Raw genomic sequence first — 17,954 nt, forward strand, 5'->3', positions numbered from 1 at the left:
CCAGCTCAAGAGAAAAAATGAATTCTCTCTTCCTCCTCTATTTTGACCTTCTGTTTACACCCTCAACAAATTGGATGATGCACACCTACACTAGTGAGGAAAATTTTCTTCACTCAGTTTACTGATTCAAATGCTGATATTAATATTTTCTGAAAACACCCTCACAAACACATCCAAAAATGATATTTTACCATCTATCTGGGCAACCCTTAGCCCAGTCAAGTTGATACATAAAATCAGCCAGGCATGGTGGCATGTGCCTGTAGTCCCAGCTATTCAGGAGGCTGAGTTAGGAAGACCAGTTGAACCTAAGAGTTTGAGGTCAGCCTGGGCAACATAGTGAGACCTAGTCACTAATAAATAAACAGCCAACCAAACAATCAACCATCACAGGACAAACAAGAATTGTTGCAGTCCACTCCTCACTCCTATCATGTGGAGGTAAGTGGTTATGTGCTAAGTTGGGAGGGGCATGACATTGGTAGGAGGGAACCTGAGAAATGATTGTAATTTCGGATTCACAAAATCTATGTGAATACCTCCTGGAGCCAGACCTGGTCTGAGATGTTACAATGGTGCTAAGAATGCCATGTAGCCAATAAAAAATCTCCCAAGACTTTGCCAAAGGGCTGAAGGTTTCTAACTTAAATTATGTTGTCCTTCAGACCCTAAAGCTCATAGCTTCAGTTATTGGGGTGGGGTGGGGTGTGGTGAGGAATGAGTCCTGGACCTCAAAACAGAGTGGCCTGCCTAAAGGTGCAGAGCTAGTCAAATGGGTCAATTGCCTCTCTTCTTCTTCTACTCACCTATATATCCTCCCATTCCAAGTGGCTATGTTAGAGATTCCAGCCCATATAACTCTCCAGGTTCCTAAGACAACTGTCATTCAAGCTAGTCCATGGAACCTCACTGCCATGAGATCTAGGCCAGTTTCCCTAAATCAGGATAAAGAACACGCCTTGATCTGGCACCACCTGTGTTTCCAGTAAATCAGAATGTAAATGCATAGGTGTGAGAAGGGGCTACTCCAGAATTATAAGGAGGGCTAGATGAATAAACGTAACAGAAGCTACTAAGAGATAATTTGCTGGTCACTGGGCATAAACGTCCCCACAATGAGTCAGGCAGAGCTTTGTCTTCACTTCGGTGTTCTGTCACCAAACCACCAAGTAGAACTCATGAGCCAGGGGTCTCTTCCCCTAAGATATGGAGGCTTCCTTAGCCTGCTGTCTTTTCCCCAGTGCTTCAAAATATTAACCTTCAATCCCTTCAGTGGGACTTCATGACCCTACATGCCCAGGCCCAAGAAGCGAACATGCATTTGTTGGCTTATTTAGGCCACCAAATTTCACTCCTAGAAAAAGTGATCCCACAAATGACCTGAAATCTGAATCAACCAGGTTCTAATTCTCCTGTGGGGTTGGAGTAATGTGGGCAGGACTTCCATTTTTAGACACCAGTGCTTAGAAACAGGCTGCTATGGAATCACAGAAGCCCTGATTACAGGCTATCAAGTGGTTCCCATTGAAATCACTCTTGCTCTGTTGACATGTATAGTTTCTCAGTCCTCAGCTACCATTTTTCTTCTAGTAAAAACATCCCAATTTTACCTTTGGAAACCACCACTCCTCCCTCTCTGTCCAACAGTTTGGATGAAACTGACTGCATCTCTCTTCCCTGCACCAGTTGGCATATGCCATGCCTGGCTGCAGTGATGTTTTCAGAGCTGGGACCAGGCCTCAAATCACTAATGAGACACGTTTGAGGGTTGTTTGCTGGATATACTGAAAGGTGCAAGATCTCTTTCTCTCTCAGGCTGATAGAGTTGGTCAGTTTCTATTTTGCAATGCAATAGGCTCCCACCATGAAAATACGCCCCTCAGTGCCTGCCTGTCTTGTCCACTAGTCTATGAGTGCCTCAGAGTAGTGAGACTATCAAGTTCACCTCCACCTGCCCTTGTACAAGTTCAGCATCCAGGCATATCACATTAGTTAAATGTATGAACTTGGAGGCCTCCCCAAAGACCTCACATTTCATTGAACACAAACATGAAGCAAAGCCTTCTTCCTTCTGCAAGAAGTTGCTGAAGAGGAAATGGTGTCCTATGAGCCACATTCTTGCCATCCTTGATGCAGTTCAACCTCACTTCACTCTATTTTATGGATGAGAAAACTGAAAAATAATAGACAACATTCATGGGAGGCAATGTGCATGAGATGACTTTGAGGTGGTGAGATTAACCTGCACTATCCAAGTGGGCCCTGAATGCAATCTCTTGTGTCCTTACGAGAGCATGGTAGAAGGCTGGGCATGGCGGCTCATGCCTGTAATCCCAGCACTTTGAGAGGCCGAGGCAGGCAGATCACCTGAGGTCAGAAGTTCAAGACCAGCCTGGCCAACAGGGCGAAACTGTGTCTCTACTAAAAATACAAAAATTAGCCAGGCACAGTGTCAGACATCTGTAATCCCAACTACTCGGGATGAGGAGGCAGGAGAATTGCTTGAACCCAGGAGGCAGAGGCTGCAGTGAGCTGAGATTGTGCCACTGCCCTCTAGTGTGAGTGACAGAGTGAGACTCTGTCTAAAAAAAAAGAGCATGACAGAGATATTTCACATACAGAGGAAGTGCTGTGAGGATGGAAGCAGAGATTGGAGTGATTCGGCCCCAAATCAAGGAATGCAGGCAGTTGCCAGCAGTTAAAAGAGGAAAGTCTTCTCCCCTAGAGCCTCTGTGGGGAGCACATTTCTGTGAACACCTTGACTTCAACCCAGTGATACTGCGTTTGGATTTCCGGCCTTCAGAACTGTGAGAGAATAAATTTCTGTTGTTTTGAGCCATCAAGTTTATTGCTAATTTGTGACAGCAGCACTCCATTTCCAGGAACCATAATCTTTTTGAGTTCCTTACAGTAGCTAAGGTTGTTGGGAGAATTAAGTAGTTAATACAAGCCCTTAGGATGGTGCTTAGGATGGTACGTGTTTTATGTTTTTGTTAATATCATCATTATATAGGCATTGGAATGTTTTCAGGAAATAAAAATTTGCAAGGGTCCTTCAAGAGGAGCCCAAGGGTGTACTGTAGTGAACTATGTCCTGAATTTATGTGTGAAATCTGATGTATTTTATGTATTTTCAGTGTATATTCAAATATAGTAATATGTACATATGTATACTGGTGGGGTAGGGTGTGTATTAGTTTGTAAGTAACAAGGTATCATAGACCAGGCAGCTTAAACAATGGAAATTTATTGCCCCACTGCTCTGCAGGCTGGCAGTTTGAGATCAATGTATTGCCAGCTTCTTTTGAGGGTTGTGAAGAAAACATTCATTCCAGGCCTCTCTCTGTGGCTTGCAGATGGCCGTGTTTTCTCTGCGTCCTTCCATATCATCTTCCCTCTGTGTGTGTCTGTCTCTGTGTCCAAATTTCCTCCTTTTATAAGGACACAAATCATATTGGAATAGAGCCTGCTTTAACGCCCTCATTTTAAATTAATTACCTCTATAAAGACCCTGTCTCCCCATAACGTCACATTTGAGGTACTAGGGTTAGGACTCCAATGTGTCTTTTTTCAGGGGACACAATTCAACCCCAACATTGTGTGTGTTTCCATAGCTTTCTTCATATCTCAAAAGTACCCAAAACACATGCTTGCACAGGCACGGGCACAGGCACACTTGCTCACAGCATTAAAAACCCTCTTAAAAGATGAAAACTCAGAGTGTGGGTAACGGTAGTGGATGGTTTGGGGAGGAGCTTCCAGGCCTTTAGGGTTTTCATCTCAATAGATAAATGCCAGCTTCGCCTAAGAAGCCTTAAGCCATGCTTGGAAGGAGGCAGTTTACTTGAAAGCAGGGCACAGTGCACAGTGGGAGAAGCACAAGCTGTGGAATTATCTCTATCTACCTTGACATCTAGGCTCTGTTGCCTCAGGTAACTCACTCAACCTTTCTGAGACTGTTTCTTGGTGTGAAAAATACCCCCTACCTTGAGGCTGTGGATTTAAAATGCCAAATGTGGTATCTGGATCCTAGCAGGCATGCAAAAAGCCAGCCAAAGGTGAGGTATGATTGATAAGCACATACTCTGCTCTGCCTCTGGGAGCTCTGCTAAACAGCAGCACAAAGTAATGGAGTGATACTGGTGACTCAGGCTCTGGCCTTAATCTGAGACACATACTGCTGGCCTCACGTAAGTGACCTTGGCATGCCTGGGTGACAGAAAGTGGCTTTCAGGAAAAATGGCTCATTGGTCTTCCAGTCAGTCAATCAGGGTGGTAGGGGATCTAGTTGGTTGCATGGACATTACCTCAGTTTGACAAGTGGCTTCTTGCTCTGACCTGGGGCAGGCTCAGCTTGATGTTACGTGAAGGCCTGGTGTGTTGGTCAGGGTAAGTCTAGGCTGCTGTAACAAAGAGAGACCCCAAATGACAACCCTTAAACTAGATAAGGGTTTATTTCTCTTTATGTCATCATTAAGAGATAAGAGGGGCTGGGCTGGTAGGCAGCCTGCCATTCTTAACATGTGGCTATGACTTGCAGGTCCACAGTGGCAGCTTCAGTTTTCATCCTTCCCATCCCTGGCCCCCAGCAACAGGAAGGGAGGGAGACACATGCTTAAGCTTTTTGAGAGTGAGTCTCTTGGAGCATACATTATGTTTGCTCACATCCTGTTGTTCAGAACTTAGTGACAAAGGCTCGCCTACCTGTAAGGAAGGCTTAGGTATGTCATCCATGACTGAATTGCCATGTGCCCAGCTAAACTCAATTATTATGGAAGAGGAAAGAACAAATAGTGGGGAATACAGCTAGCAGACTATCACATCCAGTTATAGTTAGGGAAGTAACCTTTTTGATAATTTTCCTTTTCAAGAAACACTCACCTTCCCATCTTTCACATTACATGCACATACATGGACATCTGAATGATTTAAAATGAATCTGTAGACCTCAGGTCCATGAATAGTTGAGATCCAAGTTCTTAGGATTGCATGGTATTTCACAATTTACCCAGCTTTCTCCATTCCATTATTTTATTTCATCTTCACCTCAGCTTTGAGAGTTAGACAGAGCAAGATTTATTGTCTTCATTTTACAACTGTAGAAATGAAATCTCAGAGAAGCTAGTAATTTGTCCAAGGTCACCTGATACCTAATTTAGGGCTATTTCCATTCAGAGCCAGGGAAAAAGATTGGAAATTGGAGCTCAATTCAATTGGAACAAATTCATTCATTCATATTAGCAATACTAGGAAAGTGGTGATTGAAAGTAGTTGAAAATCGGGAAAGAAAGTATACCTTTCTCAGGCATCTTCCCACCCCGCCTGAAGTTCAGGCCCATCATGCTCTCTTCCGGCAGCCCAAATCTCTCTGCTGTTGAACACTCCACCAAAATGGTACAAAACTGTATTTCTCTGTTTACTAACTAGGGTTTTTGTTTATGGATATTGCAAATGTCAGCTAGATGTAATGAGGAAAGCAATGTAATAAAGTTTATACCAGGATGAAAATGTGTAATTAATTATTCCAGGAGTAGGTTTCATTTAAAAACAAACAAACAAACAAAAACCAGCTTAGTTAGACTGGGTGCAGTGGCTCATGCCTGTAATCCCAGCACTTTGGGAGGCCAAGGCGGGTGGATCACTTAAACCCAGGGGTTCCAGACCAGCCTGGGCAACATGGTGAAACCCCATCTGGACAATAGATACAAAAATTAGCTGGGTGTGGTGGCACACATCTGTAGTGCCAGCTACTCAAGAGACTGAGGTGGGAGGATTGCCTGAGCCTAGGGAAGTTGAAGCTGCAGTGAGCTGAGATGGTGCCACTGCACTCCAGCCTGGGTGGCAGGGTAAGCCCCTGTCAAAACAAAACACAAAACTTACTTATGATAATATCTAAATTTTGAATAGGAAAAACTTCAGGGTCATAGTGGCACAGTAAAAATCTTTGTGTTTGGAGGTTCTTTGGGCATAACGCACCCCTTTCATTGCTGTGGTGCCTAGCTGCTATGCCTGACATAAAGTCTGCCTTAAAATAAACTTAAGAGATCATAGGAGAAAGCTATTGTTAATTAGTCTCCTATTATGTCTCAGGCTTTCTCCTGGGCACATTACATGCACGACTTCATTCAAACCTCATGATAATACTGTTAGGAAAGGGTGATTGTTCTCATTTTAGATAATAATAAGAACAGCTGCCATTTTATTTAGCATTTACTATATGTAAAATAAGATATGAAATTTGTAAGATTAAATAAATTGACCCATGCCTCATAGCTAGTAATAAGAATTCAAATTCTGAGCTCTATTATTTTTAAATTGATACTTTATTAAAAAAAATTTTTTTTTTTACTCTTGTTGATCATGTATCTTTTCTTCTAAAACCACTTCTAGAAACTAATTCCTTTGGTTTCAGTGACATGCCCATGTAGAGATACTTTTTTTTTTTTAAAAAAAAGATTCCTCTGATGCCTGAAGTTCTACCACTAAAATATTTTTCTCTGGGCAGAGGCACTGCCTCTGCAGAGGCAGATTTCATATATTTATTCTCCCAGTCCACCTTTAATCAAGAGTCATTAGTAGGAAAAAAGGATTTTAGGTATATTGACTGATGCACTTTACATACAGTTGACCCTTAAACAATGTGAGAATTAGGGGCACCAACCCCTGCAATGAAAAATCCAAATATCTTTCTTTTTTTTTGGAGACAGGGTCTCTGTCACCCAGTCTGGGGTGCAATGACATGATCATGGCTGATCATGGCTCACTACAGCCCTGACCTCCTGGGCGCAAGTGATCCTCCCACCTCAGCTTCCCCAGTAGCTGGGACTACAGGAACATGCCATCATGTCAGGCTAATTTTTGTATTTTTAGCAGAGACAGGGTTTTGTCATGCTGCCCAGGCTAATCTTGACCTCCTAGGTTCAAGTGATCCTCCCACTTCGGTCTATCAAAGTGCTGGGATAGTAGATGTGAACCACCACGACCTCCCTGAAAATCCAAGTATAACTTTTGACTCCTAAAACCTAACTACTAATAGTCTATAGTTGATGTGAAGCCTTACTGATAACATAAATAGTTGATTAACACATTTTTGTATATGTATTACATACTGTATTCTTACCGTAAAGTAAGCTATAGAACAGAAAATGTCATTAAGAAAATCATAAGGAAGAAAAAATATATTTCCTATTCATTAAATGGAAGTGGGTAGTTATTAAGGCATCCCTGTGGTCTTCACATTGAGTAGGCTGAGGGGGAGGAGGAGGAAGAGGAGGAGTTGATTTGGCTGTCTCAGGAGTAGCAGAGACAGAAGAGGAAAAGAAGGCAGAAGGAGAGGCTGGAGACAGGCACACTTGGAGTAACTATTGAAAAATAACACTGTATTTTTTATTGAAGAAAACCCATGTATAAGTGGGCTTGCGTAATTCAAACCCACGTTGTTCAAGGTTCAACTGTACTTTAATGATATTTATAATTAAAGTGTTTACTAAATACTATTAAGTAAAACATGCAGGTATAAAACATATGAATTCTAGTATCCCAGTTTATAAGAAAAAAATGCATAAACATAATCTAGAAAGATATTTACTAAAACATTCAGTGGTTTTAACCTTAAAATAGGATTAAAGTTCAGAAGTAAGTGTCTTATTGCTATTATTACTTATTATTTAGTCTGTCCATCATCCCTCTTGCACTTACTCTGAGAACGAATTTGCTACCCCACTCTGTATTTGGAAAACTGCTTCCTCTTCTCCGGGTGATTTTGATGACGCTTCCATTCACAGCATGCTGCCTGCGCACCATGTCTGAAAGCAGACATGTGACCAACTTTGGACTGATCAAGGTACAGAGCGACTGGCCTAAGGAGTGGGGAAGAAGCTAAAGGTGAGCATAGCGGCTGCTACTGATGTCCCAGCCCATGTTACTTTGGCCCATCTGCACATTCACCTGCAGTTTTGTTGGACAATTTCTGGCATGCTGGCAGCTCTCCACCTCAAGTAACCATGTCTCTCTGTTTTTCTACCTGACACCTTTTTCCAGTGCTATAGCAACTTGCTCAGCCCAACTGTAGAGTGCCCACAAGTGCTGAGGATTTAATACTCTCAGGAACAATCCTCATCCAATAAGGGGTGGGAATCTGTGGACAAATCACCTTCTAGCTTCCCTGTCCCCTGGAGGGAAAACTTTGACATGTGTTCCACATTGTACCTCAGAGGGATCCCAGTGAGCCTGAGTCCAATTCTCCACAAAGGTAACTCACTCATTAATGCACTCTTTAGGGATCCTTCTCATTTTCCTAACTCCCTCACTGGGGCTCCCAAATAATCTACCTGCATCAAAGCCCCCAACTCAGCCTCCTTTCTCAAAACCTCCCAAACTGAAGTAGAGATATACTATTTCCCCTTGGATTATAATCTATCAGCATGGGAACCCAGAATTTTGAGTCACATGATACCTACAGGAGTCTGAAAACACACAACAAATGAAGCCACAGAGGCCAAGACTCCAAGAGAGGATCCTGTTGCTGTGGGCAAGCTGTATCCAGCCTACCTGAAGTCAGCTCCATTTTTACCTTGATCTGTTTATTACTTGACACCTAAACATCAGTTAGTTTTGAGTTGAGTTTCTATTTCTTGCAATCGAAAAAGAGTCCTGATGAAGTGATTTATTTTCTTCTTTTTGCTTAGTTTTTTCTATAATGTAAAACAAAAGACCTTGTAATGCCCCAAAGTGACAGAATAGAGTTCCAAGGGAAAAAAAATCACTCTAAACGCGTTGACAGCGTCACTTTAATCGTCCATGTGGGTGCAGCCCACCTTTTTCCCTTAGTATCAGTGAAACCAGGCCTTCATGAAACAATGGAATCATTGAACCATGCATCGTCAGAGGCAATCACTCCCCAAATGCTCCCACCGTGGGCAATGACAGAGGGTCTTTCCTTTGTCAGTCCCACCAATCACCCAGACTCTTAAATGGTTTGGATATAGCCTCTCATTTGGCCCCAAAGCTGTGCCCAGGTTAATGACTTGGAAAAACATGTCATCATCCACATAATCTGCAGAAACCAGAGAGAGCCCTGAATCAGGCATTTCCACTGCAGAAAAAACATTCACAAACCCTGCACATTTTAACGTTTGTTTTATTTCTTGCAATTGTTTAATTAAATCCTGTGTAAACAGATGAGCTTATTTACTTGGTCCTAATAGTTGTAAAATTTGGATATTGTGCATATTGACAATTACAAGTACTTGTATTTACCAAGTAATATTATTTCCATTAAAAATTTATTTATGCTAAAGATAAAACTGATTTAGTCTTTATGGAAACATACTATGGTCTTTGTTCCCATGGCTTTTTTTTTTTTATAGCCAGAAGTATTCAGAGATTGCTGAGCATCATTAGGAAAAGGAATGAAAACAAAGCACAAAGAACTATCACTCTGCGCTCAGAGCTTGGCTGCATCTTCGTATACAGCTCCATGTCTGTGTTTTGAAGGCAGTCATCAAAAAAACTGGTCTAGATAAGATGAATCCAATGCTGAAAAATGTGCAATTCCTTTAGGGAGTAAGTCCAGAGATAGGAACCTACATTAAGTATCAAAATTAGAGACCTGAACAAAGATGTATGTAGACGGAAAGATATAGAATATAATACTATTTATTTTAAAAATTAGAAATTGCTGGGTACATTGGCTCATGTCTGTAATCCTAGCACGTTGGGAGGCCAAAGAAGGAGGATCACTTGAGCCCAGGAATTGGAGGCTGTAGTCCTTGAATGTGCCACTGCACACCTGCCTGGACAACAGAGCAAGAGCCTGTCTGAAAATAAAATAAAAAAAAATTAGAAACAGTTCGAATGTGTAGTAATTGTTTACTACTTAAATTGTAGTATATTCATACTATGAAAATCTATGCAGTCATGAAAAATGATGATGGAAATTTTATGGCAATGAAGTCGAGCTATACCAATAACTGGAAAAGGATTATGAAACAATGTGAAGAGCATAATCATGATTTTGTAAAAACAATAACTATGTCTCCATACATATGAAAATGTAGGAAACTCTACACCAAAATGTTAATAGGATACATTTTAGGATGGATAAGAATATGTACTTTTATGTTTTTTTGGGGGGAGCTTTTCCAACTTTTTCATATTAAACCCATATTATCTTCATAATCAGAAAAATAATACAAGTGAAAATTAATAAAATAGAAAAATATGGTTTAGTAAAGACAGTAAGATGGCATATAAGAAACCAAGAGGCTATGATAGTTTAAGTCGCTCATTCAAAAATACTACTGCATATCAGTACAAGTTGAAAAGAGGCTTTAAAATCTCATACCTCTCTGCCTTTGAAGCATTCGCAATTTAGAACAGTGTTGTCCAGTAGAATTTTCTGCAATAACAGAAATGTTCTTTGTACTGTCTAATATAAGTAGCTGTTGGGCACCAAAAATGTAGTTTGTATGAATGAAAAATGCAATTTTACATTTAATTTTATTTTAATTATTTTAAAAATTTAAATATTTAATTATTTAAATATTTTAAATAATTAAAAGTTTAATTATTTTATTTTAATTACTTTAAATAGCCACATGTGACTATTAGCAACTCTAGTAGAAAAGACACCCATGGAACTAAATAATTATAAAGCACTAGGTGCTAGGGAGGCTCAGAGAATGGAGACATTAACTTCGTTCATTAAAAAAAACACAAAAAAACCTCTGAGAGGAGACACATGTTGGGCAAAGTCTTATGTATAGATGGAAATTTATTCTGGAAGGAAGAGTGTTTCAGGCAGAGGGTACTACTGCAGTGGCAAAGGCAGAGAGTTATGATGGGCTTGGCATTTTAAAGGAGGTGTAGTGTAAAGAGATAGAAAAAAGAACCCACGCTAAACAAAGAAAAAAAAAACAGGCAAAGCTCATTTCCGATCAAGAAAGATGGGCAGAATAAAGTCCTTAGAATGGCCTACTATTTCAAAAAAGAAAAAAAAAGAAGAAGAAGAAGAAGGGCAAAATACATAAAGATTTGGTCAACAAATCCAGGAATACTAAAGACGTGTAGAAAGGAGTCATCTCTAAGGGCAGAGTGTCAGACTTTAGATAGTAACTTTCAAATCTGGTATCTCAAGGTAGAAGGAGCTCTTGCCAGACACCATGCTAGAAGCTTTTATACACTTTATCTTATTTAATCAATCAAAGGAATGCCATTTTATTGAAAAGGAAAGTGAGACTCTGAAGATAAGTAAATGTGAGTAGCTACACGTTGGCTATTAGCTGCCCAAGAACACATAGCTAAGAAATGGCTGAATGTGGTTCAAACTCATGTCTAATGTCTACTACTAGAGCCCTATTTTTTTTTTCTTGAAAGACTAGTCAAGTGCAGTAGTGAGAAGGGGGGAAAGAGTAGAACAGGGAGTTCGATTTGTAACTGACTGTGAACAATCACGTGAGGTAACTCACTACCTTTGGACCAGCCTAGAGCCCTATTTTCACGTATGATGTTACCCTCCACCTAGGAAGATGTTTAGACTGAAATAGAAACACCCTGAAATAGAATGCAGATCCGAAGAGATTATTCTAAAAGATTTACAGATCATTTCCAACCTCTAATGGCGACATTCCAAGGGACAACTACGATAATGATTAACTCTGGATTGTCTGTCAAAAACGGTAGACATAGCTGGACTCCTCCAGGCCATTGTTTGAATGGTCTTAGAAATCTGGATACCACAGATTGCTAGAACCAATAGTCAAAAATGGGGTGCCAATGTCCATAATCCCCTAGACCCAGTTTACAAGGGTGCTACCCAGTGACAAAGTCACAAGGTCCTAAAGCTTGTCAATGCTGTCCGGCAGTTTTCTACAGGTGTAAAGTGTCTTGAATTTTCTAAGTTCCACTTCGTGGATTAGCATCCTCACCATTGTACTTTTCTGAACCTTCACATTCCACCCAACAGCCTTGGTTAACAATGTAAACTGCCTATGCAGTGAAGATTTCCAACATCTGTTTCACTCTACTTGTGGGAATGCCTGCTAGGTTTGCCTGACATTGAACTTAATTCCCCACACTCCACTGCCCCATCAACTAGGACAGAAAGAGAAGACCAGGAAAACATTTAAAAGAGAGAAAAAAAGAGAATCTCATTTACCAACATTGCAGACACAATATCAATTCTCTTGTATTAGAAGTCTCCTACGTCCAATAATAAACATAGTTGAGACCTGATCTCTCTTACAAGACTAGTAGCTCTTACTTTTGGGTTTGTTAACTTTCAGCAGATGGATAAACACAGAATATTCATACCTGGAAGGAGATTACTAAGTAGCTCCACCAAACATACAAAATGAGCAAAGCACAACTATCAAAAGGATGATAAGAAAAGGCAGCAGAGGAAAGAGATGAATGCATCATGCTTACTGGAAAGATGTTAATGTTGTTATGGAAAAACTAGAAGTCAGGGATTTTCAGTTTGGTGTAATTTTAGTGTAAATTATTTTATAGTTGAGTGTACATTATAAGGATAAGGCTGGGGGTAGCAGAGCAGCATCATATTTTCCAAGACTCTGTCCTCTGAAGGTCTTAATTATGCCCTGGTTCCACGCCAGCAGAGCTAAGAGATAGAAACATGAGGACCCGAGGAAGGAGGATTAGCCAAATATTGGTAGCTGGGATCCTTAATTAACTGAATTCATTTTTCTGAGCTCTACTCTTCAGAGAAAGACAATAAAATAGGTGTAGGGGTAATACTTTTTAATGAAAGTAGCCTTCTTGGTGAATATTCTTATTAAAGCAATAGAATCTAGTGCTGAATTATTTTCTTAAAAATCTTTTATACATATTTTACATAAATTTATAAGTATGACTAATAGAAGTATTTTTGTTTAGGTACAATCTTTCTCACCCTCCTCTCCCTACTTTTCCTGCTTGGCTCTTCCCTGTCTCCTCAGCTCACATCAATGCCCACATTGTCTACTAGGAATCTTCGTTACTAACTTATTTGTGTTTCCACGTTTTACTGGAACACACACACACACACACACACACACACACACAGAAAAAGAGAGAGAGAGAAAGAGAGAATGAGAGAGACAGACATGGGGTTTTAGTTACTGTTTATTTTACAAAAATGAGATGGTATTATACACTTTAATGTAGGTGGTTTTTCTCAATACATCATGAAAATCTTTCCAATCTCTGTATGGTTCTAATTCATTCTTTTTAACAGCTGTAAATCATTCCACACTGCAGATCCACTGATGATCTAATGTGGCTATTTCTTTTTTCCACAGGCTTTCACTGTATCAACTATGCTATAGTAAATACTCTTATACTGTGCTTTTTTATTTTTCTGCGATAGATGCCTAAGAATGAGATTGCTGCATCAAAGGATAATATAGTTCTTTTTTCTTTCTTTCTTTTTTAAAGAGATGCCTCTAGCCTTTGTTTTAGTGTGCCAAATGACCTTGAGTACTCACTTTTCCTCCCTGAATTGGACCTCTGTTTTCTCACTGGTAAAGCAGGCACGTGGGCTATAGATGACCTTGAATGTCCTTTTCATCTTGTTATGTACTTCTCTGCTGCTGCTCTAGCACCCACTGCCCTGTGTTTTGCTGCAGTGAAGTGAGAATCATCATTACTGCTGACTCAGGAACAAGCATCCTGCCTGTCTGAGTCTTGGAATTTTGAACCTACATTTTGTACACAGACTGATTATTTAGCTGAACCACTGATTTCCAAGTATGAACCCTTCTGAAATGCTATAATAAGAGATGCTTGCTTTGATTAACTTGTGTTTCCCTGACACCCTGGGTTCAGATGAGAACTGAACAGTGAGACTGATTATGAAGCTCCAAGCTTTTGCCCTTTCTTTATATTGAAATTTACCTTGATATAAACAAAAGATGCCTCAGGACAAACTCATAGCAGCTTCTGTATTTGAGCACTTTTCCGGGATGCTACTAATTTTCATTTAGTAAAGGTTAAATACTTGATAATTGGAGGACCAAACACTGAATGAGGAGGGAGAAACGTTGCACAATCATTACATATTTTGTAAGGTTTTCTATTCTATGTAAGTCTACCTATGTTAAACCTTCTGGCCCAGGAAGAGAGATTTGTCTTACTTGCGAATTTTGAGGACCTTCAAACATATGATTCCTCTAGACTGAATAATATTAATAACAACAGCTTATTGAAAGTATGCCAGGTAGCCAACCTCAATCTAGGCACTCTGCATGCATTCTTTCATTTAATCCTCAGCTCACCCTTGAGATAAGTTAATTCTTTTTTTATTTTTTTTTTTTGAGCCAGAGTCTTGCTCTGCTGCCCAGGCTGGAGTGCAGTGGCTGATCTTGGCTCACTGCAACCTCCACCTCTGGGGTTCAAGCGATTCTCCTGCCTCAGCCTCCCAAGCAGCTGGGACTACAGGCGTGTGCCACCACATATGGCTAATTTTTTGTATTTTAATTAGAGACAGGGTTTCACTGTGTTAGCCAGGATGGTCTAGATCTCCTCACCTCCCGATCCGCCTGCTTCGGCCTCCCAAAGTGCTGGGATTACAGACGTGAAATACCGTGCCTGGCTGAGGTAGGTTAATTCTTATTATACTCATTTTACTAATGGGGAATTTTCCCCAAGGTTGTAGAGGTAGGAGGTGGGTGCAGTCTGTCTGCTGAGCCCACGTTCTTAGCACAGAACAACACTGCAGTGGAGCTGGGCAATAGTAGACAAGTGGGACAAAAATACAGCGTGGCTTCTTGCCTATCGGCATGCCACCCGAAACCCACACCAAGCCCTCACATCCATCATCTATGGAGGTTTTAGGTGTTAATGACTCTTACGTTAAAATCACGTAAACACAGACACATGCTCCCATACTCTATCCTTCATGCAGTGGATGGAGAGGAGTCAACACAGATCGGGGCTCAAAGCTAGGCTCGGCCTGCTGATCCTGGACACTACTCTTCGCCATTCTGTCAGTCGCGCTGGTAGCTCTTTCTCGCCTGCTGCCCTGAGGGCCAGAGGAGGCTGGTGTCATAGTGCCCAGCTAACGCCAGAGCAAATGCCCTTTAAACACCGGTACCTTTCCCTTTTCTCCTTCCTTAGTGAAAGAAGGGCAGCGACTTGAATACGCAAGGCCGCCCTCCCGGCCCTCTCCTGCCTGGGTTGCAGCTCCTCTTTCGTGTCTTGGTAGTAACACGGGCGTCAGGACTGCCACCGATGGCCTGTTTTTCAGTAGGCTACCTCCATACAACCGAGTGGGCACGAGTTTTCAGAAATAGCGATTTATTTGCTTATCTGCAAGAAGGAGGGGAGGGAACAAAGTGATCGAGGACAAAATCAATTACTATTTTTCATCTTTGACAAAGTAATTAAGGCCGTAGTGACTGGCTAATTCAGACCGAACGGCTGCGCGGTGATGGATGCGGATTTACGGCCTGCTTGGCTGCGGCGCGCTGGGCCGGATTATCACTCCAAACAGGCGTCAGCGGAGGGCGGGGGCGGAGGCCCTTGTTGGGAGGACGTGCGCCTCGTCTTCTTCTTCTTTTTTTTTTAAAATACTGCGGTTCCATCCTCTGCGCTTGGTAGGCGCTGACACATACCCAATACGCACGACCTGCTGCCCCAGGGCCTGGCTTCCCGCCTCCGCACGCTCTCTTCCGCCCCCAAACCCCAACCTTCAAGCCGGGGTAGTGCCCGCCCCCGCGTTGGCCTCACAGCGACCCCTCCAGGCCTCTCCGCTCCAGACCCTCCCTCCATTCTCCACGCAGCCCCTCCCTTCTAGAATCTTGCGGCTGAAAGTGGGGGGAGGTGGGAAGCCCGAACGGCGCCTCCGCCAAACCCGGCAGCCGTTCCTGCGCGTCACCGCCTCTGCAGAGCCTGACGCGCGGCGGGCCCCACGCAAGAACCCAAGTGCTCACTGGGCTGGGGAGGGCCAGCAGGCGAAACGTCAGGCCTGGAGGCCTAGCGGGGGCGCTGGGCGTCATTTAGGCCCAGGGCCGCAGCTGGGGGAGGTGAGAAGGCCTGCAGGATTCCGCCGCCTCTGCTCGGTTCTCCCCCTCCTTCCCTCCCTCCCGGGGCAGCCAGGTCTATGCGCCCTGGAACAATCGGGCTCAGGTGGACGCTCCATTCGCAACTGGCCCTTTGCGGGGGCTGCTCAAATGCAAATTGGGAAACTGGCCAGAACCTTTCGAAGTCGTGACTGTGGTTCGTGGAAGTTGGCCGGGGAACGGCAGAGGGAGGCCTACACGGACCTTTGTGCGCGCCTCATGGTACCGCGCGGGCCGGTAGCTTTCTGAAGCCCGAGCCTGCCTGCCAGGGCTGCCTTCCAAAGTTCTCGCATCCGTCTTGCGCCCTCTCGGAAACTGAGGACTGTTTAGGCAGAAGCTCCTGTAGGTCCCCCGGCCTCCTCCGAAATGCCAAGAGCCTGGGGTTTTTTCCCTCAGCACCAGCCGGAGCGGGAGGAGGCACCCCTCCGGAATTCTCAGCCCCACTCATTCAGACGACCCTCCTCCAGCCGGAGTTCACCACAGCCCACCCTACCCTCTTAACCCTCATTCCCGACCTCGCCCTACGAGCGGGCCCCGGGGAAAGCGCGACTGACCCCGGGAAGTGGTTGGGATCCTCTCCAGGGTTCAAAAGCTACTTTCTGAACCCCAATTTCCTCAGCTTTGCAATTAGTATCGTTTCTCAAAGGCCACTGCCAAAGCTACCCCGGATAATTCATAGATAGCACTTGCACAATGATTCAGTCGTGAGATCGCAATAGACGTTGGCTCAAAACTGCAATAAAAAGCGACCTGAAACCCTCAAGGCGTCTCAAAAGGAATATCTCCTCCTCCTGCCCCCAACAAGAACATTGCAGACCTTGTGTTCCCAGCCAGCTGCCCTTTAGAGGGGCTAGGCGCAAAAGCCAGCCAACTGAGGCATCCACGCACTCTCAGGCTCTCGAGAGGGGTAGGAAGGGTGCCCCTCAGTGCTCCCGGCGCCCGCTGCAATCTGCCATTGCAGCCTCCGCCTGCGGCCGCCGCCACCGCCGCGACATTGTTCTCCAGCCGCGTGGGGACGGCCCAGCCGCTTGCGACGGCGCGGACCTCGAGGCAGTGGGCTGGGCTGCTGGCAATAGGGAAGAGACAACGTGCTGTCTGTATCTCCCCATCCCCGAGGCCAAGGTTCCCGAGCTAGACCGGCAAGAAAGGGGAGAAGGGAAGCATTTTGCTGACAGTCCCTTTCTAGTCTCCAAAACTACACCTTCTTTGTAAAGGCGTTTTCTCCTCTTATTATAGCTATTGCATTGTACCAACCAAAAAGTCCTTTTTTTTTTTTAAATCGCCATGTCCACCCCAATCGCATCCCCGACACAGTGCGGTTGACCATCCTCGCACGGCTTTCCAGATTGCCAGCTCTGCCCTCCCCGCATACCCCTATTGCTGGACATCCCTATTTGGAGGGTCTCTAAGGTCCCGTGCTGCCAAATCAGGCCTGGCTCTGGTGGGATTTTATTGAAAGGACTACAAAGAAATCATGGGTTTCCCTTGACTTTGAAAGTGACCTAAGAACTAGGTCTGTGTTGGGAATAGCTTTATTTTTATTTCTCTAAAACGTTTTCAGAGAAGCTTTAAAAATGCAACCAGAATGGTCAGTTATACTCAGAATTTTCTCTTGATTGCGTTAACAGAGTTATTTAAAACAGAATCGGAAATAATAGATCCCAATGTTTAAGCAAAAAAAAAAAAAAAAAAAAAAAAAACCCAAAAAACAAACAAACAAACAACCAAAAAAACCCAGGATCCCTTCAAGACTGACTGACTGAAAGGGTAGGGGTGTGACAATCTGAAGTTCACATACATGCAAGGTAGGTACACCCTTATAAATGCAGGACCCATGCCCGCTTCAGCCATCACAGAGTTGTGGGGCTGTACGCAGACCCTCAGTCTCTTTCGGAG

The sequence above is a fragment of the Callithrix jacchus genome, chromosome 10, assembly GCF_049354715.1.
Source record: "Callithrix jacchus isolate 240 chromosome 10, calJac240_pri, whole genome shotgun sequence".
NCBI classification, from domain to species: Eukaryota; Metazoa; Chordata; class Mammalia; order Primates; family Cebidae; genus Callithrix; species Callithrix jacchus.